Source organism: Lissotriton helveticus, chromosome 3_2 (genome assembly GCF_964261635.1).
Source record: "Lissotriton helveticus chromosome 3_2, aLisHel1.1, whole genome shotgun sequence".
Classification (NCBI taxonomy): Eukaryota; Metazoa; Chordata; class Amphibia; order Caudata; family Salamandridae; genus Lissotriton; species Lissotriton helveticus.
Window position 1 is genome coordinate 36,804,646 of NC_136062.1, and position 27,103 is coordinate 36,831,748.

At 47.5% G+C, this 27,103-nt stretch overlaps 1 protein-coding gene across 4 annotated transcripts in view; it reads left to right on the forward strand.

Annotated features, from left to right (window-relative positions):
- Positions 1 to 27,103, forward strand: part of ATP8B4 (ATPase phospholipid transporting 8B4 (putative)) — a 4,589,528-nt gene that overhangs the window by 4,461,216 nt on the left and 101,209 nt on the right. For 3 of the 4 annotated variants that reach the window (XR_013609828.1, XR_013609825.1, XR_013609826.1), the window contains 2 exons: positions 9,068 to 9,139; positions 23,595 to 23,713. The gene's annotated coding sequence lies outside the window, so the exon portion shown is untranslated. Of the gene's footprint in view, positions 1 to 5,121; positions 5,437 to 9,067; positions 9,140 to 23,594; positions 23,714 to 27,103 lie in introns of those variants that run through there. The other variant, XR_013609827.1, reaches the window with a different exon arrangement.

The following is a 27,103-nucleotide window of genomic DNA, read 5'->3' on the forward strand; positions in this document are numbered from 1 at the left end:
GGACTGTTAGTTTTTCCTGAAAACTCCCAATTCTTATTACCATGATTAAACCAGCATCTGCTGCATCTATGGATCTAGAATTCTGCAAGAAATTGAAAGTTGCTATACCAGGCATTTCTAAAAAGGATGACTACCAGAAGGCGCTGAGGGCCTGGGTAAAAGCCAGAAATGCCCATGATCTTGTGGTGGAGCCAGTTGGGGATGCAAATGGGCCCATTGCGAGGCCAGTGTTTTCAGTCAGGGGAGAAGGACTCTCTTTACCTGACAGCAGTATCTCTTCCAAAGACCTGCCCCCCAGAGAGTTGGAAGACAGGGAGAGAAATAGGGCACTCAAGCTGGAGTTGGTTAAGCTTAAGATGGGGAGTCTAAGGAAAACAGAGAATAACAGGTTGTCTTTGGAAATGGAGAGAATGAGAACGGAACATGAGAGGATGTTACGGGAGTTAGAAATCAAGGCCAAGGGCTTAGAAATCAATCGCTCTGGTGGCAGCGCACCATCTGTGCCTTCAGAAGGCAGGGTACATATTCTCAAGGATGTCATCAAAGATTTCCACAAAAGTGAAGATATTGGGCAGTGGTTTGCAGCCTCTGAGATAGCAATGTTGGCCCACCGGGTCCCTGTGAAGGATTGGGGAGTGGGGCTGTGGGGGCGCTTTTTAACTGAAGGTAGTGATACTTTGTTAGACCAGCCCAGTGAGAATCGAATGTCTTATGCCCACATGAAGGGAGCACTGATGACAAGGTATGGTTTAACTCCAGAACTCTATAGACAGAGGTTCAGGAATTGTAAGAAGTTGGAGGGAACCACTTGGGTTGAATATGTGTGTTTCTTTTGCAGAGCTACGGATGGTTGGGTAAGGGGTAGCAATGTGGATAATTTTCAAGCGCTCTATGATTTGATTGCTAGTGAGCACTTGTCTGCTAATTGTTTTCCAGAGCTATGCCAGCACCTTATTGATAGCACGTTGACTAACCCTAGGAAGCTTGCTGAAGATGCGAACCGCTGGGTCAGTACCAGGGTCCACCAGGGTCTTGTGGGAGACTCCGCCAAAGGTGGGCAGGGTCCCCAGCAGAAGAGTGGGGGGGGACAAGGATAAACAGAGGGAGTTCCAGAAAGGACCCCAAAGTAATTCCCAAGGGAACCAAGGTAAGGGTTCCCAGCCTCCACCTGAGAAGAAGGCCGGACCCCCGATAGGTAAACCTGTTCATTGGGGGCCTGTTACCTGCTTTCAGTGGCCATAGAGTGGAGGCTCTGAGAGACACCGGAACCAGTGTGACAGCTGTCAAGTGTCACTTGGTGTCTGAAGAACAGGTGGTCTCCAATGCATTCTTCCCCGTTGTTGCCACTAACAACTCAGAGAGCCATTGCAAAGTGGCTCAAGTTTCCTATGAGTGGGGGGGTCTCTGGTACTCTTCAAGTAGCTGTGAGGCCAGCCATGCCTGTTGATTGTCTGTTAGGCAATGATTTGGAAAGTTCCCCTTGGGTTAAGGTAGAGAAAAAGGCTAATTCGGAGATGTTGGGTCTGCCTGAGTAGGCGTGTGTGACCACTCGGTCTATGGCAGCTAAGGGTTTCAAGAGACCCTGGAGCCTGAAAGTATGGCCCAGGGATCTGCCTTAAAGAGAAGAGGTAGGGGGCGCGGGAAACCAGCCCCCATCGTTTCCACAGTCCAGGATGAGGCAGACCTTGAGGGCGATGCCCTGGAGCCTACAGGGGAGCAAGTTTCTGAACTGGGGAACCTACCTGAGCTGACCTATTGGCAAGAAGAAGGAGGGCCCTCCAGGGAGGAATTTTGCGAAGAGCAGCAGAAGTGCCCTTCTCTTGTAGGTTTGAGGCAACAGGCCACAAAGCAGGCAGCAGGTGATCAGTCTGGATCACATTGGATATACAGGGAGAACGGTCTCCTGTATAGCGAGCCGAAGGTTGCTGAGCCTGGGTCAGCCCGTGTGCTGGTGGTACCCCAGCGCTTCAGAGCCTTCCTACTGGGTTTGGCTCATGATGTTCCTTTAGCTGGTCATCTGGGGCAGAACAAGACCTGTGAAATGCTTGTCTCCCACTTTTATTGGCCCCAGATGCGGAAGAGTTCAGATACTCATTGTAGGACCTGTCAAACTTACCAGGCAAGTGGGAAAAGTGGAAGGAGGCACAAGGCCCCTCTACAACCTTTCCCTGTAGTCAGTACCTCCTTTGAACAGGTGGGCATTGACATTGTGGGGCCACTGGACCCCAAAGCAGCCATGGGCAACAGATTTATCTTGGTCTTGGTGGACCATGCTACCCGGTACCTGGAAGCCATTCCGCTCAGGACAGTGATGGCCCCCGTGGTGGGACGTGCACTGATGGGGATTTTCTCCCATGTGGGGTTCCCCAGAGAGGTGGTGTCTGACTGAGGTACAAACTTCATTTCTAATTATATGAAGTCTCTGTAGAAGGAGTATGGTGTTACCTACAAGTTCACCACTCCTTACCACCCACAAGGTAATGGGCTGGTTGAGAGATTCAACCGGACCCTCAAAGGCATGATCATGGGTCTTGAGGAACCAATGAGGCGTAAGTGGGACGTCCTCTTGCCATGCCTTCTGTTTGCCTACCGTGAGGTGCCACAAAAGTCCCTAGGGTTCAGCCCCTTTGAATTTTTGTATGGACACCCAGTAAGAGGACCTTTGAGTCTGGTCAAGGAAGGCTGGGAGCAATCTCCCAGGAAACCTCCCCAGGATGTTTATAGTTACATGCTGGCCTTCAGGAACCAGACTCGGCGATTCAGAGGTCTCGGTCAGGCAAATCTGGAAGCCAGCCAGGAGGAAATGAAGCGGTGGTACGATCAGAATGCCACTCTGATTGAGCGTCAGCCTGAACAGGAAGTTTGGGTCATGGCCCCAGTGGAGCCTTGTGCACTCCAGGACAGGTGGAACGGTCCATATGAGGTGGTGGAGCGCAAGAGTGATGTCACCTATCTGGTGAACTTGCAGTCTCCCAGGAACACCTTGCGGGTCCTGCATGTTAACTGCCTGAAGCCCCACTTAGAAAGGTCCGAAGTGGGCATCCTCCTAGCGACAGATGAGACAGAGCCTCTTCCTGACCTACTGTCTGCAACAGAGCAAGATGGGTCAGTGGATGATGTCAGCCTCTCTGCCACACTGACCCCTGATCAGTAGCAAGATTGTCGCCAACTATTGGGGCAATTCTCTGATCTATTTTCCTTGGTTCCTGGTATCACAGAGTGGTGCATCCATGATGTGAACACTGGAGACAGTCCTCCTGTGATGCACAAGGCTTACAGAGTGACTGACAAGGTCAGGGCTTACATTAAGGAGGAAATCTCCAAGATGTTTGATTTAGGGGTAATTGAGTCCTCAAACAGTCCTTGGGCCAGCCCAGTGGTCTTGGTCCCAAAGGCTGCTGCGCCGGGTGCCACACCTGAACTCCGGTTCTGTGTGAACTACAGAGGGCTCAATTCAGTCACCAGGACTGATACACACCCCATCCCCAGAGCTGATGAGCTCATTAATCAGTTAGGGGCTACACAGTACCTCAGCATGTTTGATTTGAAGTCTGGGTACTGACAGATCGCCTTAACTGATGGGGCTAAGGAGAGGTCAGCATTCTCCACACAAGATGGGCACTACCAATTCCGGGTTATGCCCTTTGGGATGAAGAATGCCCCTGCCACCTTTCAGAGGTTGGTCAACCAGGTGTTGACTGGACTGGAGGATTTCAGTGCCGCCTACCTGGATGGCATTGCAGTGTTCAGCGACAGTTGGGAAGAACATCAGCACCACCTCTGGGAAGTGTTGATGGCACTGCGCAAGGCAGGCCTCACTGTCAAGGCGAGTAAGTGCCAGATTGGGCAGGGTTCCGTGGTGTACTTGGTTCACCAGGTAGGAAGCGGCCAGGTCATAAAAAACACAGCAAGACTAGGGTCAGAGCTATTTTCTACCTGCACACTATTCCACTATGTATAGTCTATTGTCAGATACTCAAACCCTGTGCGTATAGGTCGAGGGCGTGACCCATAAACACCCTCTAAATGATGATACAAATCATCACATACACTAAGAGAAACACAGTGACCCGCACAAGGGAAATTATATACAAAATGTAAATTTTGCCAAAATAATGCAACAGTATTTTTCAAATATATAACAAAAACGCTTTCCAGAAAGAGGCGAAGTCCGAATCTTGAAAGTTGTATTGGAAAACGTTTTATTCAAGAAAATTAGAAATTCAGGAAATTGCTAGCTGCCAACGCGTTTCGTCACAAACTTGACTTCTTCAGGGCTAGAAGCAATTGTATATAAGACAAAGAATTACACAATGAAAATATTTACATGATAAAAACAAATACAAGCAAATATAATATGTACACAAAATATACCATTTAAAAAAAAAAATTGGGAGTTGCACACAGCATAGTGCAACTAACCATTTACGTGTTATACTCCATAGGTTCCATATTTTCTGTTGTGATCTACACTTATTGAGAATTAATCCAACACGTTCAAATTTGCATTATTGTACTTCACACATTTGGAAAGCGATAAACAACAAAAAGAAAGCATGTGCTCACATTTCGTGTACAGTTTTTCACAAGATTTAGGTAAGAAGCTAACACAGGGAGAGAAGTTAGCCTCAAAATGCCCACTTGCTTTGCTGCTACATGTTAATAGCTGTCTGTTATAGCCTAATCAGATGTAAAGTAATATCATGTAGTTGCCATTTTTGGCTAAATCAGTTTCATGTCAAATAATATGGAATAGATCTACACACACCACAAGTTTTGAGCACTTTGCACAATTTATCATACCTCTAAAATCGATAGAAATGTAATGGGTAGAGCTTGCATCGCTTGAGCAGGAATACACCAGAGAAAGAGGACCAATGAAATTTTGAAATCACATTTTAGGTTGCAATGTATTCTTATGGATGGTATATGGTGGAAAATACATTCAGATGACACTTACACTAAAAAACGTGTTTCCTAGTCCCCCTCGTTGTTGATGTGGCTTTCAGGTTTGTAATAAATTGTACAACAGTTTTCAATATTTATCATCCATATCACAAGAATCTGAAAATAAATGAGACACCTAAGTGACAATCAACTATGTATGATGTGCCATGCTAGAGTCTTGGACAATCGCCAGAGAAGTGAGCGTTCGCCGCATCACCCTGGAAGCGTGTGTTTATCGAAGCTGCCTGCTGTCGCATCACCGTAGAAGCGTGACGCCATCGAGGGAGTCGCCATCGCATCCCCGGAGAAGCTTGTCGCAGGGCCTGTCGCTTCTCCAAAGTACAGAGTCGTCGCAAGGCTGTTAGAGCGCCTACGCATCATCATCGCAGCATCATCGCATCGTCGCATCAAGGGCGCCATCTTCTCACATCGCAACCGGATCATCGCTTCGCATCAAGGAGTCATCTTGCACATCGCAACGGGCCCGCAGGCCGAGAATCTACGCATCAACCCCACACAGGTGAGGATCACGACGCATTCCCTACTCTGCGCAAGCATTGAGACACAATGCATCATTTCCCCCGGATCACGGAACCGATGCATCTCTTCTTTTGCGAGCCTTTTGTTTACTTTGCATTACGCATCCAGGTACTTTGTTGAGAACTTTGTTGCATTTATCATCAACTGGAACTAAGTAACTTTTATCACCTTTAAAGCAATCTTAAGTGTAGTATTGTGGATTTTTGTCATTTGTGGTCTTATGTTAAGTCTATGTAAAGAATACCTATTTTTATAAAACCTGTGTTATGTCCATCTGTAGTGTTTTCACTGTATTGCTGTGCATATTCACAAATGCTTAAAACACTGCCTCTGAGATAAGCCTGTCTGCTCGTGCCAAGCTACCAAGGGGGTGAGCAGGCATTATTAAGGAATGTAATCCCCTTATCCTGACTTAGAAGTAAGGGTCCCTATTTGGACAAAGGTGAATAACATTGCCAACTAGAGACCCCCAGATCTAACATTAGACAAAAGTCTGAACATGCAAAAGCACATCAGTTCCCTCTCCAAATGAGCAAACTTCCAACTCAGCATCCTAAGGAAGCTCAAACGCTTTCTCCCTGCTCATGACCTAAAAGTTGCAGTGCAAGCATTAGTGATCGCAAAGCTGTAATATAGCAGTGTAATGCTTTGTGGCTTGCCCAGAGTGAAAACGTCTCCTCGTAGGGTGGCCCTCAATTCTACTGCTAGGCTCTTAACGGGCACTAAAAAATACATCCACATCTCTCCGGACCTGCTGACCCTGAAATGGCTTCCATGTGAAGCTCGAAAACAGCTGAAAATTGCATGCATGGCACACAAAGCCATCCACTTCAAGACCCCGATGTACCTTGCTCAGAAACTGGAACTCTCATGTGGTTCAAGAGCATCCAGAAGTGCCTGCACCCTCTTACTCAAACCACAAAAATTCAGGGAAATAAAGTCCTATAATCGAGCATTCTCAGGTATGGCGCCAAAGATCTGGAACTCTCTTCCCCCCGAAGTCAGGGTGATCCCTTCCACTGTTCTCTTCAAAATAGAAGTTAAAGGGCTCTTGATGAAGAAATATCCAGGCCGGACGTGGCCGGCACCGGGCGTTTCCCAAATGGGCCACCAGTGTGGGGCCCGGTTTTGGGCCCTATGGGCCAATTTGTTACGGGGTCAGCAATATCGGCCCCCTGTAACATAATTGGCAGAAACCGGCGCCAGCAAACAGCTCGGGGGCCCAGCCAAGCAGTTTGCCAGGGCCGGTTTCGGTTCCCAGTCCGGCCCTGAAAATATCTGCCTAAGTCTGACTTCCCCACTTGACTTTGGGGCTATAGACGCTGTTTTGTGGCCCAGCAGCTTGGCTCACGAGAATGTTTTTATTATAGAGAGTATGATTAACGCCATTTATTTTTTTTACGTTTATTGTGGTACTGTGCTTTTGCCCGATTGCAAGAATGTGGTATGTATGTGAGAGAGAGAGTGCTGAATGATATGATGAGTAGCAAAGTTGAGAATTATCAAGGGGAGCTATTGTGATTTGGTTACACTACTTGAACACCACTAATTTCAAAGAACAAAAATCTTACCACAATCTATCTCTGGCTGTGCCTAATACATATGGCACTCGTGTACTGACTTTTTGCAAGCAATATTTCAGTTTGCAAAATGACGCATGCACTATTCTGTAGAACCCTTTTGTTGGTGATACATGAGGATAATTGCAATATGAACCTATGCTAGTTCCACTTTACTGTGAAAAAGCAAGAAAATGTCATCCTTCGTGAAGTTTTCCATAGACTTTCACACACCCCTTTTTAAGTCTTGGCTAGTGTTGCTGCGCATATGCACAGCTCGCTCGGCGAGATTTAATGTCACTGGGTACTTTTAGAAAAGGGCTTTAAGCCCCACTCCTCTTTTCCATTGGCCGGTGTCACCGTTTATGCTAGACGAGGCCAGTCATTGGGAAAGAGCCTTGTACGTTGCCTCCCTTTGGCTTTTTCGGACGGCCCACTTGGACTGGCTCGCGTAGATCGCCGTTTATGCACATCTGTCCCATATGCCCGTGAAAGCTGCAGTACTTTGAACAAAAGAAATGTGAATTAAAATAAGCAAGACTGTCATTTTCCCCTTATCACAGCATGTCTTCACTCGTTCGCAGTACATTTTCACACACTGTGGCTCGTAACTGATTTTTCCTCCGATCACATTTCGAATAGGATGAGCACCATATTTTGGACACACTTGGTAACTGATTTCAGAGCCACGAGGCAAACTTACTCTTTACAGAGGTTTTCATGTGCAACATCCAATAAAAAGAAGCAATTAAAAATACTTTACAAAGAAAGTAGTGTGCTAAATACGAATTATCAGGTGGAACATGTTTAAACTTAAAAATAGCAACCTGCATCTCGCTATTTACTTGGAAGCAGATGGATCTAGTTGGCTCCCGCCACTCCCTGGCCTGACTCATGCTCCGGAGGAGTGCTGACTTCGATGGGTGTCCCTGCCCGGAAGAGGGGGCAGTCGCTGCACCGACCCCTTTGAGAGGAGCCAGGAGCACCCACAGGGAATGACATCAGGGCATCACCGACCTGGATACAATGGTACCCCAGCAATAAAGGCGAGTTGTGGGGATCTCGCCCCCTTGGGTGTCCTCCCAGTCTCACCCGTGAACCCCTAGACTAGAGACTTCCGGGGTCCTCCTGGATCGCCCCTACCCGGTCCTGACTCATCACCCAGGGTGCTTTGGGAAACACTGAGGAATTCGAAGTGATTTGGCATTTCCGGGCTGTCAGGGTCTTTCAATACTGTTTGCAACCGCCCTGTCCGGTCCATCCTGTATCTCTCCACAGACCCTGTGTCTCACGCCGAACCCTCTGTGCCTCACCACCAGCCACAGTGTTTCCTCACCACCCCCTGTGTATCACCACCAGCCACTGCGCCATACTGACCCCCTGTGTCTCCCCACCACCCCCAGTGTCTCACCGATAGCCCGTGTCATACAAACCCCCTGTCTCCCCACCACCCCCTGTGTCGCTGACCCCTCGGTGTCTCACACCACCAGCCACAGTGTCTTCCCACCGCCCCCTGTGTCTCATCGCTGACCCCCTGTATCTCCCCGCGACCCCCTGTGTCTCATAGCTGACCCCGCTGTCTCACCACCATCCACAGTTTATCACCACCAATCCCTGTGTCTCACCACCAACTCCTGTGTCTCACCACCAGGCATCAACCCGTGTCTCACCACCAGCCCTGTGTCATACAGACCCCGTGTTTCTCCCAACCAACCCCTGTGTCTCACCGCTGATCCACTGTGTCTTCCCACCACCCACCGTGTCTCATCGCTGACCCCCTGTGTCTCACCACCAGCCACAGCGTCTCGCCGTCATCCTACATGATTTGTGTAAAGGGGAGTCTCGGCTCAGCACTGCCCAGGCGTGTGATCTTGCTCCCATCGCACTTTCCCGCTTTCCAGAAATAAAAGGCATTGTTATTTGCAATATTAATAGCTCAAACTCGTGTAAGTGTGAGACTTATTACATTACAAATGCTTTTTTTCTCAGTTGTGTTTTCTCCATTTATCTTTTCAACGCAGCAATCCGCCTGGGATTTGTCCGAACCACCAGTCCTGACCTTGTGTTCCCCAAGGCCGCCTAACTTTCCAGCTGTAAGTAATCAAAAGAAGCCTTCCGTCAAAGAATGCTTTGGTGTGGTTGGTGCTGGGGACCGACAGGATGGGGGAGAGGAGAGTATCAAGTCAAGACACCTATGGAGCGGTGCATAAGAGAACTTATACCCACAGTCCCTATATAATCAGTAAAACAATAGTGCTGAATAATAGTTGTTGCTCAGGTTCAAATTGGATTTTCATATTTTCATTACAACCTTATGATCTAGCATTTACTTTAGAAAGCCGAATATAAACAGTCTGATTTAGATAGCAGTATGCATACAAAGTACCTAAAGAAACCCGTTTCCAAATGAAAGGACAATAAGGCAACAAAGGGGAAAATAGATATAGGGTTCAATTTACAATATTAACTTGGAAATAATAAAATAAGATTTTCCAGCACGTTACCCATTTAAATAAATAATACAGTAATGTATTAATTTCTAAATATTAATTTTTGAACGAAAACTTCAATGATTCTCGCTTTGACATTTTAATTGTTATCAAATACGAACTAAATGTGGTTAAAAGTTTTTAACCAAGTTACTTGAAAACATTCTATAAGAAGGCTTAAAACAGACTTCTTATCGAATCTTTTCCAGTGGCTTAAAAATTCGTACTGCACAGGAAAGAGGCCCAACTGTGAATTATTTCCCAAAATTCAAAGTGCTGAATTAATTTGAAGGATATTTTGGCTCTCTACACAAAGACAAAAAATTGGGGGCGACGCTTGGACGGCAATGTGGACGGATGCCTGAGTCCATTACCTCCGCCACCCCGAGACAAAGAACGGCAAAAGTAACGGCGAGATGATCTTAGATCTGGCAACAAAAGAGGGAGGCGGTGTCGGAAACAACAAGGCACATAAGGATAACAAAAGGAAGCACGAACATACGAAAGGAAACAAGGAATCGGCAGAAAACAAGCGAACAAGGAAAACAAGGGAGTAACACAAGATGGCGACGCACTGAAGTATCTCCAGCGATGCATTCAGACCGTAAGCCAGTCGAGAGGCAGGATGAGGGTGTGCGTGCAACGGAATCACAGGCAACTGTCCGCTACCGTGTGGCCCAACGGCAACGCTATGAGGACACCAGGGGTAGCGCTTTTGACGATAAGGGCGAGCACTTACTCAAAACGAAACTGAAGGAGCGGTACTGGAGGCAGCCATCTTGGCGCAGACGAATGCGCACAAGAGCGTAAGGAGACAACGCAGACCGGGAAGCTCAGGAAGAACAGATTCAGTGGACCGAAGCTGCCGGGACCTGAATTCACCCAGACCCTGCACAGGAGATTGGAAAGAACCACCCGCCACGCACTACAGCCGCCCCCAAGCTCGGGAGGCGCAAAGACAAGGCAGCCGGGTGGAAGGACGAAATCGAAACCAAAAACTCTCCCAGTGGGCATCCATTTTGTAAGACACGCCCAACAGTGGTTGCGGGAGGGAATGTTAATGGCATAGCAAACCATCAGCACCACTGGCAGAGGGGGGGTAGGCACAGGGGCGATTGACACCGTGGAACACGCTCCGGAATCAAGGCCGGGCGCTGCCTAGACCCCAACCTGCGGTTACAACAAGAAGAAGATGCCAAGGGAAAGAAATATCAAGGCCTAGGGGTAACCACTACGGAGCCAACCGCAGTGCAAAAGCGTAGCAGAGCAGACCCCAACAGAAGCTACCTCAAACAAGCAAATCTGCCCCAACAAACAAGGAACAGCAATAAGCCCGAAGCCCACAACTCTAACGTGCAGTCAACAGGGAAGGCCTCCGGGCACGGGAAGCATAAATGCCCACAGAAGAAAGAGCTGGCGAGGGCAAAGACTAGGGCAAGGTCGATCAGGGGGCCAATCAGGTTTCGGCTAGGAAGCCCAAGTACAAACAAGGAGCCCACAGACCCAACCAAACACCAGAAGGACGACAGACTGCATACCTATTTAGCCAGAAGAGGCTTCGACACCATGGCGGGACGCGATGACAAAACCACCAACGACAATAAAAAAGTCAGGAAGGACCAGCCTGACTCCCCGTCTAAGTTGAAAAATTACCTCAAAAACGAAACCACACTGGATACGATCCTAAAAAAGATAAATGAAGGGAAAGAGCTGGCTAAGGCAACAAAAAAAATGATAGACAATATGCAACTAGAGCTGGCGGCCATAAGAGCAGACCAGAGCAAGACGAACTGTAGACTGGACGCAGCAGAGAAAAGGATAAGCGACTTAGAGGACGCCAGCTGCAAAACGCGTAAAGATATGGGATATGTGGCCAAGACCGCAAATAACCTGCAGAAGCTGCTGGCAGAACAGGACGACCGCAGCAGGAAGGGGAACATAAGGCTCCTGGGAGTCCCTGAAGGAGAAGAAGACACTCCAGGATCCTGCGCAGCCCTACTAGAGGACCTTCTGCCACGATTGACAGGTCTGAAATTTGACAGGACATTGGAGGTGGACAAGGCCTACAGAGTGCCAGCAATCAAACCACAGCAGGGTCGAGGGCCGCGCCCGATATTATGCAAATCTCTACGAGCAAACCAAACGGAAGCAATTTTCGCCTTCGCCAGGAAAAACCAGAACCTGAAATGGAATGGAAACAAAGTTATAATAACACAAGACTTCTCAAGACAAACAGTGGAAACAAGGAAAGGGTTCCTGGCCCTAAGAGATAGACTCCGGAAGGACAACATAACCTTCAGCTTTGCAGGACCAGCGCGTATGAGGATCACGGATAGGAGAGGAACACTGGTCTTCGAAGAACCCAACGAACTAAGGAGGTACCTACAGGACCCCGCCCCGGAAGACATGAAGGCCCAAAGCCCGGGCACTGGCAAAAAAAGAGCTCCGCCGGATAATGCTGATGGACTCGCCGGCATGTGACAGCAGCCTCGGCTCATTCACGAGCACACTGGATGCTCCTCGAAGAACAATTAAATTTTAGATCAACCTACCTACCTCAGGCCCGAACACCTCAGATCCAGAACTGATCAAGGGACACAGAACCTGGAAAAACCTACCTCAGAGTCTCCCCAGGAGGGCCAGGGAGAGAGAGACCTAGCCAAGACGAACACGAAGAGTTTCTCATATCCTTTAAGTTTTTTCGTTATTTTTTCCTATTTTTTTTCTCTTTTTCTACCTTAAGTGCATCTATATAGAACGTGCGAAGTGAGGTGTACACCTCGGACATATTTACGCAACTAAGCTCAGGACTTGACTCGGAGGGGTGTGGAGGGGGAGGGCCCTTGCTGTCGCACGCCTACTGCACGAAGCACGGGGGGAGGGCAGGGTGGGGGAGGGGGATGGGGTTCATCCTGGTACAGTTGTGTGTGATTCTTTATTTCTATGTCTTTCTTCCTTCTGCTTTCTATCCCACACCCACTATTCACCCCGGGGACAGGGCTAACGTAGCATCTTGCCTACTAGGCCAGCCTAACAGAGCACCTACAGGAGAGGTAGAGACACAGAGGGACCCTGGGCGAGAGAAACAGACAGAACGCACCACACTATTCCGCGATAGAGACACACTGTCATGACACCTCCAACAAACAACCAACTACTCTCGGATATCAAGGTGATGTCCCTCAATGTCAAAGGGCTCAACCACCCGGCTAAATGTAGGAAAACACTAGACTATCTAGCGAAACTTAAGGGCGACGTGTACGTCCTCCAAGAGACAAAACTCTCGTTGGAGGACGCGCAGCGCCTCGAGGCAAACTGGATAGGCAAAACCTTCTGCTCACCAGCCATACAATAAAAAAGAGGGGTTATCACACTGATAAACAAGAAAGCCAAACTCATCCTACACGAGAACTATGCTGATGACGACGGGAGAATTCTGGTGACGAGTCTTAAAAGGGGGGACTAGATGATACATATAGCCAACATATATGGGCCGAACTCAGAGGATAGAGCATTCTGGGACGGGGTGGAGTCCAAACTGGGCAACCTTCCCCAGGAAGATCTAATGCTGCTGACCGGAGACATGAACCAAGTACTAGACCATGCCACAGATAGACACCCAAACAGACCGAGTCATAGGTCGCAGGAGCAAAGCACCCTGAAGAACCTCTGCTCCAAGCTTCAGCTTAGTGACCCCTGGAGGCTGCAACATCCGGATGCAAGGGAATACACTTTCTACTCACACCCCCACATCTCATATAGCAGAATAGATTACATCTTAATGTCAGCCTCGCACACACACCTCATAGACCAAACGGAGATTGCCCCAATAACAATATCAAACCATGCACACATTACCCACTCGCTTAGCGGTAGACACAATGAGAGGCCTAGCCGCAGCTGGAGACTAAACAATGACATCCTGAAACTCCCCGAAAACATAGCTGAAATTGAGGAGGCCATCAAAGATTATCTCACCTTCAATGATAACACAGAAGTTGACAAGGGCACCTTATGGGAGGCCTTAAAGGCCACGATAAGAGGGAAACTCCTAAGCATCAAGGCCAGGATGAATAGGGAAAGAAACAAAAAGATAATAGAACTAGAGAACCAGATCAGGGACCTTGAGAGGGGCCATTGTGCAAACCTAGCAGATGGGAACATGCTGACACACCTGACAAAGAGGAAATACGAACTTAACAAGATACTGAGCGAGCGAGCTGGGACATGGATAAATAAATACAAATCTATTAACCTATGCATAGCAAACAAGGCAGGGCGAGCGCTAGCGTCATACCTGAAAGCAAAGCAGAGGCAACACTCAATAGCAGCAATAACGAACTCAACGAAGAGAACGCATACGGCCAATAAAGAAATCTTGAAGGTATTCAAAGAATTCTACGAAAAATTGTATACGGCAGACAGGGACCTAACAGCAGACCGGGGGCGAGCCTACTAGACAAACTTGACCTACCCACGCTGTCTGAACAACAGATCGCATCACTCGAAAGCGATATAACAGGGGCTGAAGTTGAGAAGGCGATAGCTTCCCTCAAAGAGAACAAAGCGCCAACGGCAGCATTCTACAAGCACTTCCTACAGTTGCTAAAACCCACCATGGTCGAGGTTTTCACACACTGTGTCCGCAAGGGTCGGATGACAGACTCAATGGCTGAGGCCAACATCATAGTGATACCAAAAGAAGGCAGAGATCCACAATACCCACAAAACTATCGCCCAATCACCCTGATCAACGTGGACTGTAAGATATATGCCAAAATACTGGCGGCAAGGCTCAACACGCTCCTACCCCACCTAATACATAACTCGCAAGTAGGTTATCTTAAAAACAGGCTGTCCCAGGACAATACCAGACTTCTCTGTCACCGCATCAACCACACAGCCAATAGCGAAGACCCGGCAGTCATGATCGCGCTTGATGCGGAAAAAGCCTTCAACAGGGTGTCTTGGCCATTGTTAGACTTATGTATGCAGAAGTTCGGCTTAGGGAAGAAATATAGGAGCATGATAATGGCACTATATAAGAAACCGAGAGCCCGTGTGGTAGTGAACGGAGGCTCTTCTGACCCAATAACCCTTGAAAGAGGAACGAGACATGGTTGCACGCTCTCCCCTGCCTTGTTTCTACTAGCACTTGAGCTGCTGCTTGTCATGATCAGGAATAACCCAGAAATAAAAGGCATACGGATTAAAGACAACACGGTAAAACTAGCAGCGTATGCTGTTGACATACTGATCATGACAAAAAACCCGACCACCTCAATAGCGGCACTGATGAACACCATAGAGGAGTATGCACTAGTCTCGGGATACAGGCTAAACAGGGAGAAATCGGAATGCAAACCCATGAATGTTCACACAACAAGCGCAGTCCTGGGTACCTCAAGACTGGCCTGGCAAAAGAAGTTCCTAAAATACCTCGGCCTCTACTTTGGTAGAGACCTCAGGTCGACACTAAAGCACAATGAAGAAGTCATCCTAAAAAAAGTGAAGGACAAACTGACCTCTTGGTCTCCTAAATACATTAGCTGGTGGGGCAGGGTAGAGACAATTCAATTTATGGTAACGCCCACGATCTACTACATGATAGGTATGCTACCACTAACACTTACAGAAGACTTCCATAAACAGCTAGATAACATGCTCAACAAATTCATATGGAAAGACAAAAGACCCAGGATAAGCTTGCAGAAACTGAGGCTGCACCAAGCCCTAGGGGGGCGAAACGTGACAAACTTTAAAACTTTCAAATCGGCATGCCTCGCCAAACAAGGGATCTTCTGGCTCATCCCTGACCAGGAATACACGCCGGTATGGCTGGCACTAGAGAGGGATGCCCTAGACGGACTGGACCCCATAGCCATGCTCACAGCTAATAAACACCCTGAGGCCAACAACGTGGTCCTCAAGAACACTAAAGCAGCCCTCCTTAAGGTCGACAAAAAGATGCAGCAAAGTATCAAAAACACTAGATGGGAATCCATATGGTTCAACTCAAAAGTACAATATAAAGGGAAGACAATAACGCCTGGTACGGAAAAGGGATTTCAACCCCAGCACACCTAGTAAAGAACGACACCCCACTAACATTTGACACCCTAAAACGCGTTCACAACCTACCCAACATTGAGTTCTATGGTTTCCTGAAAATCAGGGCTGCCATCACAAGAGCAAACCTGGGCAAGGAGGTCCCTTCCATCATACAATTTATGCGAAACCTGAATTAAACAGGACATCAGACCGCCCACCTATATAAACTTCTGAGCCCAACAACGTCGACACTCAACAATAGAAAACTAGAATTCTGGGAAACACTACATGCTAGACACTTTAGCGAGAAAGAAAAACAACGCCTGTGGGTCCCGGCTTCTAAGAACAAAGTCTCCCCCCAACTGGCACAAACAAAATACTGGCTTCTACAAAAAGCGTTTTGGACGCCGGCCCGCCTAGCGGAAGTCAGAGTCAGAGAGAACGACACATGCTGGGACTGCCACAAACAAAAAGGCGACTTCGCTCACCTTATCTTCCACTGCTCTAAAGTCACGACATTCTGGAACAAAGTGAGAGATCTCATTAACAAACTAGTCAGAAGGGACATACAGCCGGGATTCGGGGGGCTAGTCACCGCATTCATGGCCCCAGATCTAGAAACCAAGGGAGACAGCGACCTGATCGACCTCCTACTCACAGCAGCAGTCAAAACAATACTAGCGAACTGGAAGGACACAGGGAAAGCGTCCTTCAATAGCTGGGTCAACTGGGTAACCTTCCTCAGGGGGGCGGACAACATCACAGCAATGAGTTCACCCAACCACACAGCAAGAGGCGAGACGTGGGCCTCCCTGGACGAGCACCTGGGGACACACAAGCCCCCGTAGATAGATGGCCACATGACCGCACCACGAGTACGGGAGGCTTGGCGTAGAACGGCCACCGAGTATGCCCTGCCCCCTACGTCCCCCCACCCCACCTCATCTCCTCCTTCCTTCCTCTTCTCTCTTTTCTCTTTCCTTCTCTGCGAGAGCCATACGAAGGCCTTTGAATCCTGAAGCGCCAACCAACCTGTTTGCTGATCAGAACCACCATCGTCCTGCCATGCCTTTCGACACGCCTTATGTAACCACTATGGCGCCAATATTTGACCTGTATTGCCCTCATGCTTCACCACTGTACCATATATAAAAAGAACTTTCAATAAAATACTTTGAACCAAAGACAAAAAATTAAATGGATATTTATCATAGCATTTCGTCTTTCACTTTTGGTTAAATATGCTTTTACAATGACAGTGCTGATCTTAGAACATTAATCAGCACATCTGCCAAGCTCACCCTTGAAGGCCCATCCTTGATGCAGGCACTTACCAATTAATCCTCCTCATCAGTGTGTGAAAATAAGCATTTTAAATGCAAAACCTGTCAGTCAAAAATTAACTACATAGCCCTGCACTTCACTTTATTTTCTTTCTTTACATATGGCCCACATGTTAAACCTACACTATAGCGTCTGGACTAAACAAGCATTGAAAATGCAATAGGTCTCGCCTTTGACTTAGTTAAAGCCATTTGCTATGCTAATGGTATTGTATAGCAAAGCAAATGGAGTTAACTTAATAAAAGGCGAGACCTATTGCATTTTTAATGCTTGTTTATATGTGACATGCTACCTGCCATTAGGACTTCCCTGAAGGCACAGTCGTTAACTTCTGTCAATGAAAAGTATTAACTAATTTGCTGGTTCACTTTTAACTGCCATGCTATAGATGCGCGTGTGAAAAGCATTTCTCTCGTAACCCTTATCAGTCATCAGAGTGGAGCTCCCGGTATCTGATGTGGTGGCAAACAATGGTGCGAATCGTATGTCAAAAAATCTCAGGTGTTTAAGGTGGCAGAGGGTCTCGCGATACAATATAGGAGGAGGCCTCCTGCGTACAGGTGCAGCAAGAAAACATGACTATCTGGTTGCCCCCAGAACAGGTCCCAAAGGGGTCATTTTCTCTGCGGCGAATGAGAAAGCATGCACCTGAAAGAGAGAAGGCTACCTGCACGCATGCGTGAGAAAGGTTCCAATGACAAAGTACGTCATGTACCAGTTACTAAGGTAAAGAATTGACCCCCGTGACAGTGGTTTCTAGGAAACTGTAACAGGAAGTGGTTGGCTTTCATTTTTCTGTGTCCAACCAGACAACTTGAAACAGTAGGAATATGTCATGCTGGCGGCGAAGTGGCGGGGGCACACCATCACTCGAAAACAAATGGGGGGATGTTCATGGTGTGTCAACATTTGTTGTACGGAGGAGAGCGCATCACCGAAATCCGAAGATAAAGCGTGAGAAGTATTACCGAACAGGCCTCGGTCAATTAAGCACTACCTGGTCTGGAGTGTACAAAAACTGCTCTTGCAGAAATACTTCTACGGTTCTGCTTTTAGAGCAGGAAACCAAAATGCGTTCCCATCGCTGCTACCAAGAAAAATATCACCTGTTGTTCCCGGTGCACTGGAACGTGATCTGAAAATAAACAAGGGAACATGCTTCGGGCTCAACTTTTATGTAGACCATTACGTTTACGCAAATTATTTTGTCGAGAGTCCAAAAAGAAAACATTCTCGCTTGATCTTGGATCGTGTTTCTAATGGACTCCTCGGCCATGTTTCTAGTCGTCCTGCACCAGTTCGAGTGTGGGTTCTAAAGGCCCTGGCATGGTCAATGTACGCCCCAGCAATAATGTGTGTCTTCAATTTGTGCACAAAGTTCTGTAAGTTGTACACCTGTAGAGCCGTTTTACGTACGTACATACCTTTGTGAACATACTATATCATATGATGTGATACAGCACGTTATCAGTTTCTTCTCCTGTGTTGTGTAAATTAAATTATGCTTTTGTTATGTTCTTTGTATGTTCTTTTTATATATTTTTAGTAGACATATCCAAATGTAAAGCACTATCTTGCTACTGCCTTTTCCCTCAACATACACCGACCCTCTTGCATTGTTTGCGAAGGATGACAGCATTATTACAATATTGAGGCCTACGATAACATCAGTAAAACAACCGAGAGTTGACAAAATCAGACCTACCTTTTCAACCGTTTTGATCAGGGTAGACAATAAAAAAATAGTAATTGTAAAAATATAAAGCAACAACAAGAATGACAGGCTATCTGGCAAGTCAGTGGACCGGTAGTGGGGGCCTGTTTCACTGCTTTTGAGGCTGGTTTTGTTGCTGGAGACAGGCTGGTGATTCTAAATGAATATTTCAAAACAAATGGTTTTATAGAGTACTTTAGATCCATTTGTTTTTGCATTGTTTATCTAGGGACGCTAATAGCCTGTCCTGCCCTGATGGCGGGCAAGAAGATACAAAAAAATCTCAATGCCAGCATCAGCAGTGGCAGGACTGTAATAAAAAGAAGAAGCAATTGGTACTTGGTCCATGCTCCAAGGAAGGGAGAAAGGAAGGAGAGTTAGGGAAAGCAAATAAGAGTGACAATGAAGCCTTAAAAAACGGAACCTCCTGAGGCTTGAGCCGGGAGTAGAGCGATTTTGTATATTTTAAATTGAAAGCGACAGAATTTACTTGTCTTTTTAAAACTTGCACTCACCTGCACCGAGCACTTCGCGCTCTCACGAGCCCTCAGTCAGCTGAGATACAAGCTCCCATTGGCGAGGGTTTGTTTTGGTTTCCCTGCCGCCATTGCCCAGGACATAGGCCACGCCCACCCGGACAGGCCACGCCCACTCCTACCTTCCCGCGCTATATAGAGAGCGCTGATCACTAGCGCTGCATCTTAAAAAACGGAACCTCCTGAGGCTTGAGCCGGGAGTAGAGCGATTTTGTATATTTTAAATTGAAAGCGACAGAATTTACTTGTCTTTTTAAAACTTGCACTCACCTGCACCGAGCACTTCGCGCTCTCACGAGCCCTCAGTCAGCTGAGATACAAGCTCCCATTGGCGAGGGTTTGTTTTGGTTTCCCTGCCGCCATTGCCCAGGACATAGGCCACGCCCACCCGGACAGGCCACGCCCACTCCTACCTTCCCGCGCTATATAGAGAGCGCTGATCACTAGCGCTGCATCTTATAAAACGGAACCTCCTGAGGCTTGAGCCGGGAGTAGAGCGATTTTGTATATTTTAAATTGAAAGCGACAGAATTTACTTGTCTTTTTAAAACTTGCACTCACCTGCACCGAGCACTTCGCGCTCTCACGAGCCCTCAGTCAGCTGAGATACAAGCTCCCATTGGCGAGGGTTTGTTTTGGTTTCCCTGCCGCCATTGCCCAGGACATAGGCCACGCCCACCCGGACAGGCCACGCCCACCCCTCATCTCCTTTTCCAGCTATAAATCATGTGCCTACACAGGAAGCGCAGCGGACGAGCGCAGCGGGCGCGACGAATGCGCGCCGAAGGCGCGCATAGGGCGGGCTCGTCTGCGCTCGTCCGCGAGCGTCCGGGACCAGGGGCCAGGGACCCTGCGAGCCACTACATCTATACTTCTGCTGAATTACAGGTATTGCGCCCAACCGCTATTACGTGCCCACCTGTCCCCCATCACGCCGCCAAACGCATTTCTCTTTTGGGCATTGGCAATCCTGCCTCCCTTATGAACGCCCCTGCTCCCGAGTACTCTATGCGCACGACCTCACCCTGCTCCACCTACACGTTCAGGTGTATCTATCTCAACACCCGCTCCATGATTAAGCACCAATCTGATATATTTCTGCTACTCATGGACAAACAACCTGACATGTTGCTACTGACGGAGACCTGGCTTACTCCGGATTCACTACCAGATATTTTAGCTGCCCTTCCTGCAGACTACTATATTCTATCAGCTCTCCGCCCAGGCGGAAAAACTGGGGGAGGAGCAGCAATAATTGTCAATAAAAAATTCCAACTCAGACAGCTCCCCTCTCTGCCTTTACCTAATACTGAAAACATAGTCGCCAAAATTGACACCCCCAATGGCTCACTTATATTGGTCCTATTATACCGCCCTCCTCAAACCATGGCTACATTCCCCTCTGCTCTAGCTCAACTACTGGCACCATTGGTCACTAACCATCCTAAACTACTCCTGGTTGGAGATCTAAACTTCTGGTTCGACAACCTATCGTTGGACCCCCAAGCTGCAGAGATGAGCGAACTTTTCTGCGATCTTAACCTGACGCAACACATACACACCGAGACCCACCAGAAGGGCCACAGCCTCGACCAAATCTGGTCTCTGAACCTACCCCTATCTGTACTAGACATTAAACCCTGCTGTTGGTCTGATCACCACAGCATTACTTTCTCTTTCCAGCTAGATAAGACAACCCATTTTAAACTACAAACCAGCAACACCATTAGGAAATGGTCCTCCATAGACATGCCAGCCTTCCTAAATTTCTTGGGTAACTCCCCCCCTCTCGATAGCAACAATGTGGACGAGGCCGACAGCCGGCTCAACGATTGGCTCACCGAAGCGATTAACATCTATGCTCCCCTTACGCATTTTAGCTGCTCAAGGAGCCCGGACGCACACAAATGGTTTACACCCGAACTAAAAACACTGAAACTTGAAGTGAGGCAAAAGGAAAGAACCTGGCGTTCCCAGTACTGCCCACTGGCCAAAGCCGCATATTGCTCAGCCAGGAAGACATATCAAAAAACCCTACAGAACCTGAAAACAACCTACTATTCATCTAAAGTCCTTAACTCCACCAACAAATCTAAAGAAATCTTCAGGATTGTGAACGACCTTTGCAACGACGACAGAACTTCCCCCCCGGTAGTTCCCTCACAAGCACTATGCAATTCCCTGAATGACTTCTTCCGTGACAAAATCTTAACGATCAAGCAAAACATCCTCACATCTCCATCATCCGCCCCAGTGGACGACATCTATCTCAATCCCTCAACTCTACATTCCTACCCCCTTATCGACTCGAAAACCTTCTTAACCTTATTGTCTAGAGTCAAATCAGGATCCCCTATGGACATCTGCCCCCCCCATATCATGAAAGAAATTGGTCGAGCTATGCCCGACAGCATGCTATCCTTACTCAACGACTCTCTTATGTCAGGGACAGTACCTAGCAGCTTCAAACAGGCCTTACTGATTCCCCTTACCAAGAAGCCCGGCATCGACCCGCTCGACCTTGCGAACTACCGGCCCATATCACTGCTGCCTTTTCTGTCGAAAATGCTGGAGGCACATGTCACCAACTGCCTCTCTAACTTCGTGGAGGAAACAGAATACCTCCAACCCAACCAGGCGGGCTTCCGACCTGGTCACTCCACTGAAGCGGTAATATTAGCAGTCCAAAACACCCTGAGGTCCAACGCCGATAACAACCTTCATCAAGCCTTAGTACTCCTCGACTTATCCGCGGCATTCGACACGGTTGACTACTCCATTCTGGTCAACCGTGTCGAACAGGCGGGCCTCAGAGACTCTGCCTTAGCCTGGTTAAAATCGTTCATCTCCGAACGTACTCAATCGGTTCGCTTAGGCTCCTTTTCTGCCGCCAAGGTCAAGTCTTTCTGTGGGGTGCCCCAGGGCTCCTCACTATCCCCCTTGTTGTTCAACCTATACATGCGGCCCCTCCTCTTTGCCCTAAGTAAGCATAAAGTCACTGCATACAACTATGCAGATGACTTACAGCTTGTCTTTGTCCTCAACTCTCCTGACGCGGTGGAGGACTTCCAGGCCACCATGACCCTAATTCAGAGCTGGATGTCCTCAAACCACCTCAGACTAAACCCAGGGAAAACTGAGTTGATCCTGCCCGGCAAGAGCGAAATTAGTTGGAGCCCTAACTTCTGGCCATCGGACATGGGCCTCCCCCCTAAAAAATCTTCCACTGTGAAAAGCCTAGGGATAACCATCAACGAGGACCTCTCGCTAAAATCCCAAATTGGCACCGTGGTCTCCTCTGGATTTTTCCAATTAAGGAAAATCAGGAAAATCGCCCATTTCCTCACTCCCTCCGCCTTAATCCAGGTGGTCATGGCCCTGGTACTCTCCCATATTGACTTTTCCAACAGTTTATACCTAGGCCTACCCGCAGGACAACTCAAGAGACTTCAGTACCTGCAGAATCAGGCCGCCAGGCTGATCTGCAAAGTACCCAAATGGGAACCTATCAAACCAGGCCTCGAGAGTTTGCACTGGCTCCCCGTGGCTCAAAGAACCGAATTTAAAGCCGGATGCATTATCTTTAAGGCTCTGCAAGGCAAAGGACCCCTATTTATCAGACAGCTGATCGGTAGATACGTCCCCCCACGGAATCTAAGATCTGCCCACAAAGATCTTCTAGAAGTTCCTCGTTTCAAGAAAAAACGACAAGGCGGCAGCTGTTTTCACTTCCTTGCAGCCACCCTATGGAACTCCTTACCTCTTGCCCTCAGACAGAGTAGAGACCTTCTTGCCTTCAGAAAGGCTTTTAAAACACATCTTTTCATACAAGCTTACCCGAAATAACTCCTCCGCCAGACTCTCCTCCTGTTATGTTTTTTATCTTACCAGCGCCAAGAAGCCCTCGGGCGTACGCGCGCTTTATAAATTGCCAATAACATAACATAACATAACATAACAAATGGATGGCAAGCAACAGGCAGGCTCCAAGTCCTTTTTAGTTCACAAAATGCATTGCAAGCAACAGCACATGTGTTGTCTCAATAGAGTTATAAAAAAACACTATGTCCTTAATGTTTTGGGGGTGATTCACTACAACTTGTAAACGTACATAAAATGTCTCCTGTGATACCAACCTCCCCAATAATCTGTCAATGGCTTTGTGAATCTGCACTTTGGTGTTCCAATTGTTTCTCTCTCAAAAAATAGCCTACATTCTTTTCTATGTATGTTCCTTCACAAAATTCTATGCGATATTGTGCTAATTAAAATAAATAGATAATTGATATGTCACTAGCAATTTCTTGCTCTTAAATTTTGTCTTATCAAAAAGATTAAAATGTATTTTGAAAAGTTTCATTTTCAACTATTTTTCTTTTTTCACTTCTAAAACACTGCATTCATCATGGTGAAGAATAATGTGACTCTGCAGTGCCTCCTTCACCTCTCACTCCACTCCAGCGCTACGCTTCCAGAAGCTATGCAGGACCTGAACCAGTCATCCCTCACACTTTCCCCTTTTCTGTATATAAGGTGAGGTAGTAAACTTACAACAGGAAAAAAGTGTTCCACAGTTTTCTCTGGCTAAATCAACTTGAGCTTGAAGGACTTACTTTGGGCCATATGCACTCAACCAGGATAACCAAGCATATGTATACATTAATGTATAGATACTGACTCAGTAACGCTTTCATTGGGCAGCAAGTGCCTCAACTCTTTCTGAAATAAAATAATGACAGTGAACAGCGATAAGACAGGAATAGGATTTGTATGCATGGCAAGTGTATAGCTCATAGCAAGGAAGAAAAATATAGTACTGTTTCAGGAGCACAAGCAAAAAGTCTTCTTCATTCATCCTTCATGAAAAGGGCACACTAGCTCCTACACCATGGCCTCCTGCCATATGACATGTGCCTTCTAAGCTTGCTCAAGTCTTATTTGGATGTATTCACTCTGTCTCCCATTTTACATATTGTACACTTCTTTCTCCATCTTAATTAGCCACCCTCCAATACCTTGTGTCAGTACAGGTGTCATAGTAACCCAGCCAGGGTGTATACACATATTTCATATAGGGATACAACAAGAGGTCACTACATTACTTCTTTTTTTTTCCAATTCGTTTTATTGAAGTTTTCAATCAAAAGAGAAAACAGCGTGCAGTCCAGTACAAAGTGAATGTACACATTGCAATGTTCCCAGACAATTTTAACTCCGTCATTGAACTACATTCTGGGCTAGCACAAATAGAGGGAAGGGAAAACAAAGGAAATAGCCACTTAGCATGGGCAGTTAGGTACAGGTCACTGCAACAAGATTCACATATAGCGTGCCTAGATGTACTTCAGTGGTCATATCTCACAGCACTCACAGTGAGTTGCCTAAAGAAGATAACTTGCACCAATAGGGGCCGCCGGACGATTATTTACCACCAGGCCCAAGACGGGGTTACCTTCCTCTTCCCCATTCTGAGCACTAAGAATCATCTCCAAGGGGTACCATATATCTTTGGGGCAGGATCTCACAGGCATCAATTTTCAATAAGCAGTCAGTTGCTCCTGATAGTGAGTTGCATCACAAAGTCACCTAGTCCTCTGAGGTGTTGGGCGCCTACTCCAATGCATCGCCACCTGGCGCTTAGGGACCTAAAGTAGGATTGCTGGTAGTTTGTAAACGCCTTGGTGGACCTCCAAAAACCACAACTCACTGTGAGAGCTCAGAGTATACCCAGTGATTACATCAATAGCGTCAAATAAAGTGTGCCAGAAGCGCTGCACACCAGGGCAGTCCCACACTAAGTACCAAAAGTCGGCACAGTGCAGCGCACACATCGTGCCTCCTCAATCAGGCCCATCCTATGCATCATTTCCGGGGTACAGTATAGCCTATGCAGCTATTTGAAATGCACTAAGCGCATCCTATAGTTGGCAGAAAGAGCCCGAGGTTGAGTGCAATACTTCCACTGATAGTCAGTAAAGGGTATCCCAAGGTCTGCAACCCATGCCTGCCGACCACTAAAGAATCCGCACCAGCGCAGTTTCTGCATTCTAGCATAAAGCCTTGGACCAGTTTGCGCACGGAAGGGCAAGAGTCAATTTAAGTACCTGAATCATGGGGAGCAGAAAAATATTCATGAATCAGCCGGGTGGTGGCTCGCAGCTGATAGTAGGTAAACATGTCCAGTAGGGCAACTCCAGGACCCTGCAGGGCCTGTTGTGGGGCAATGTAAGGTGCCTTCTGGATACATAGCCCCCATGGATGTCAGCTGCAGCCAATTGCAGGTGATAGCATCAATTGTAATAGGAAGAGAGCAGTGTCCAAGGATCGGTACTGAAGGTGTGAAGAGGCAGCTCAGTCGAGTCTGCCAGCATAGCTCATTCCACCCCCACACCCTGCAGGCCACAGTATCGATACTTGCCCTCAGACACATTGGTGGGAGCTGGCAGCAGACTGAAGTAAGGCAGTGGGTGGCTTGAGAGGTCTTGTCTGCTGCAAGGAGCAGGCAGCGCTAGTTAATAATAGTCATTGTCATGGGATTTTACTAAGCGCATATATCACCCGTGGGTCTCAGAGCGCTGGCCAAGAAAAACCTTGGAGATGGAAGGAGACAACACTGGCAAGAAGATAGGGGATCAGAAAAGCCATGTTTTTAGATTTCTCCGAAACTGTCTATGGTCGGTTTCCATACGTAGGTGTGGTGGGTGTGAATTCCACAGAGTGGGGGCAAGGTAAGAAAATTATCTTCTGCCATTCCTGGCGGTGCGATTCTTAAAGGGGGTAAGGAGGTGTTTGGTTGAGGACCTAAGGGTTCTGGTGGGTTGGTACCAGATAAGCTTTTTGGCAAGATAGCATGGCCCGTTCCCATGAATGGTTTTGTGGAAAAGACAGTTGATCTTAAAATGGATACGTTTTCTGATGGGGAGCCAATGGAGAGCTCTCAAACTTGGAGCTGACGGAGACCATGAAGGTAGATTTAATACAAGTCTGGCGGCAGTGTTCTGTAACACTTGCAGTTTGGTGAGGAGCTCTTCATTAATGGAAGCCATCAGGGCGTTTCCGTAGTCGAGCCAATTGATAATTAGGCCTTGGACCAGCGGCATCCTAGATGCAGCTGGGATCCATTGGAAGATCTTCCGAAGACTATGCATTGGACCATAGCAGATGCCCGTGACATGATTAACATGGTCTTTCATGGACAGGTTTCTGTCGATCTGCACTCCAAGGTTACGGACTACCAGTTTGGGAGAGGTACAGGGCAGAGATTGACAGGCCACCAGTCACTGGACCATAGAGTGTGGGCTTTCCCAAAAAGGATGATCTCCATCTTACTGGCATTGAGCTGCAAACGATTTGTTAGCATTCAGGCATTGATGTCGGGCATGCACTTTATGAATTGGAGATTGGTGTCCGTTAAATCTGGGCCAAGGGTGATCAGAAGTTGAGTGTCGCCTGCATACGACACGGTATAGAAACCGTGAGGTCTAATCACTCTGGCTAGGGGAGCCACATATAAGTTGAAGAGCATAGGACTTAGGATGGAACCCTGGGGGACGCCTTTATCAATCAGTTGGCTGCGAGAGGCGAAGGTACCATTATAAACTGTCAATGAACGGTCAGTTAAGTAACTTCTGAGCAAGTTTAAGTTGGTTCCCCTGACTCCCACCTCCCCCAATCGATTCACTAGAGTCCTGTGGGAGATGGTGTAAAAAACGGCCGACAGATCAAGCAGAACCAGCATGGCTGAGTGTCCAAGGTGAGTCTGATGTTATTGACTACCTCTATTAGCGAGGTTTCCGTGCTGTGGGCCATCCGGAAACCTAATTTGGAGGGGTCCGACAATTTGTTGGTCTCTATAAAGGTTGAGAGTTGCTTATGGATTAGGGACTCAAGGACTTTCCCAAAAAAATGGAGAAGAGAAATGGG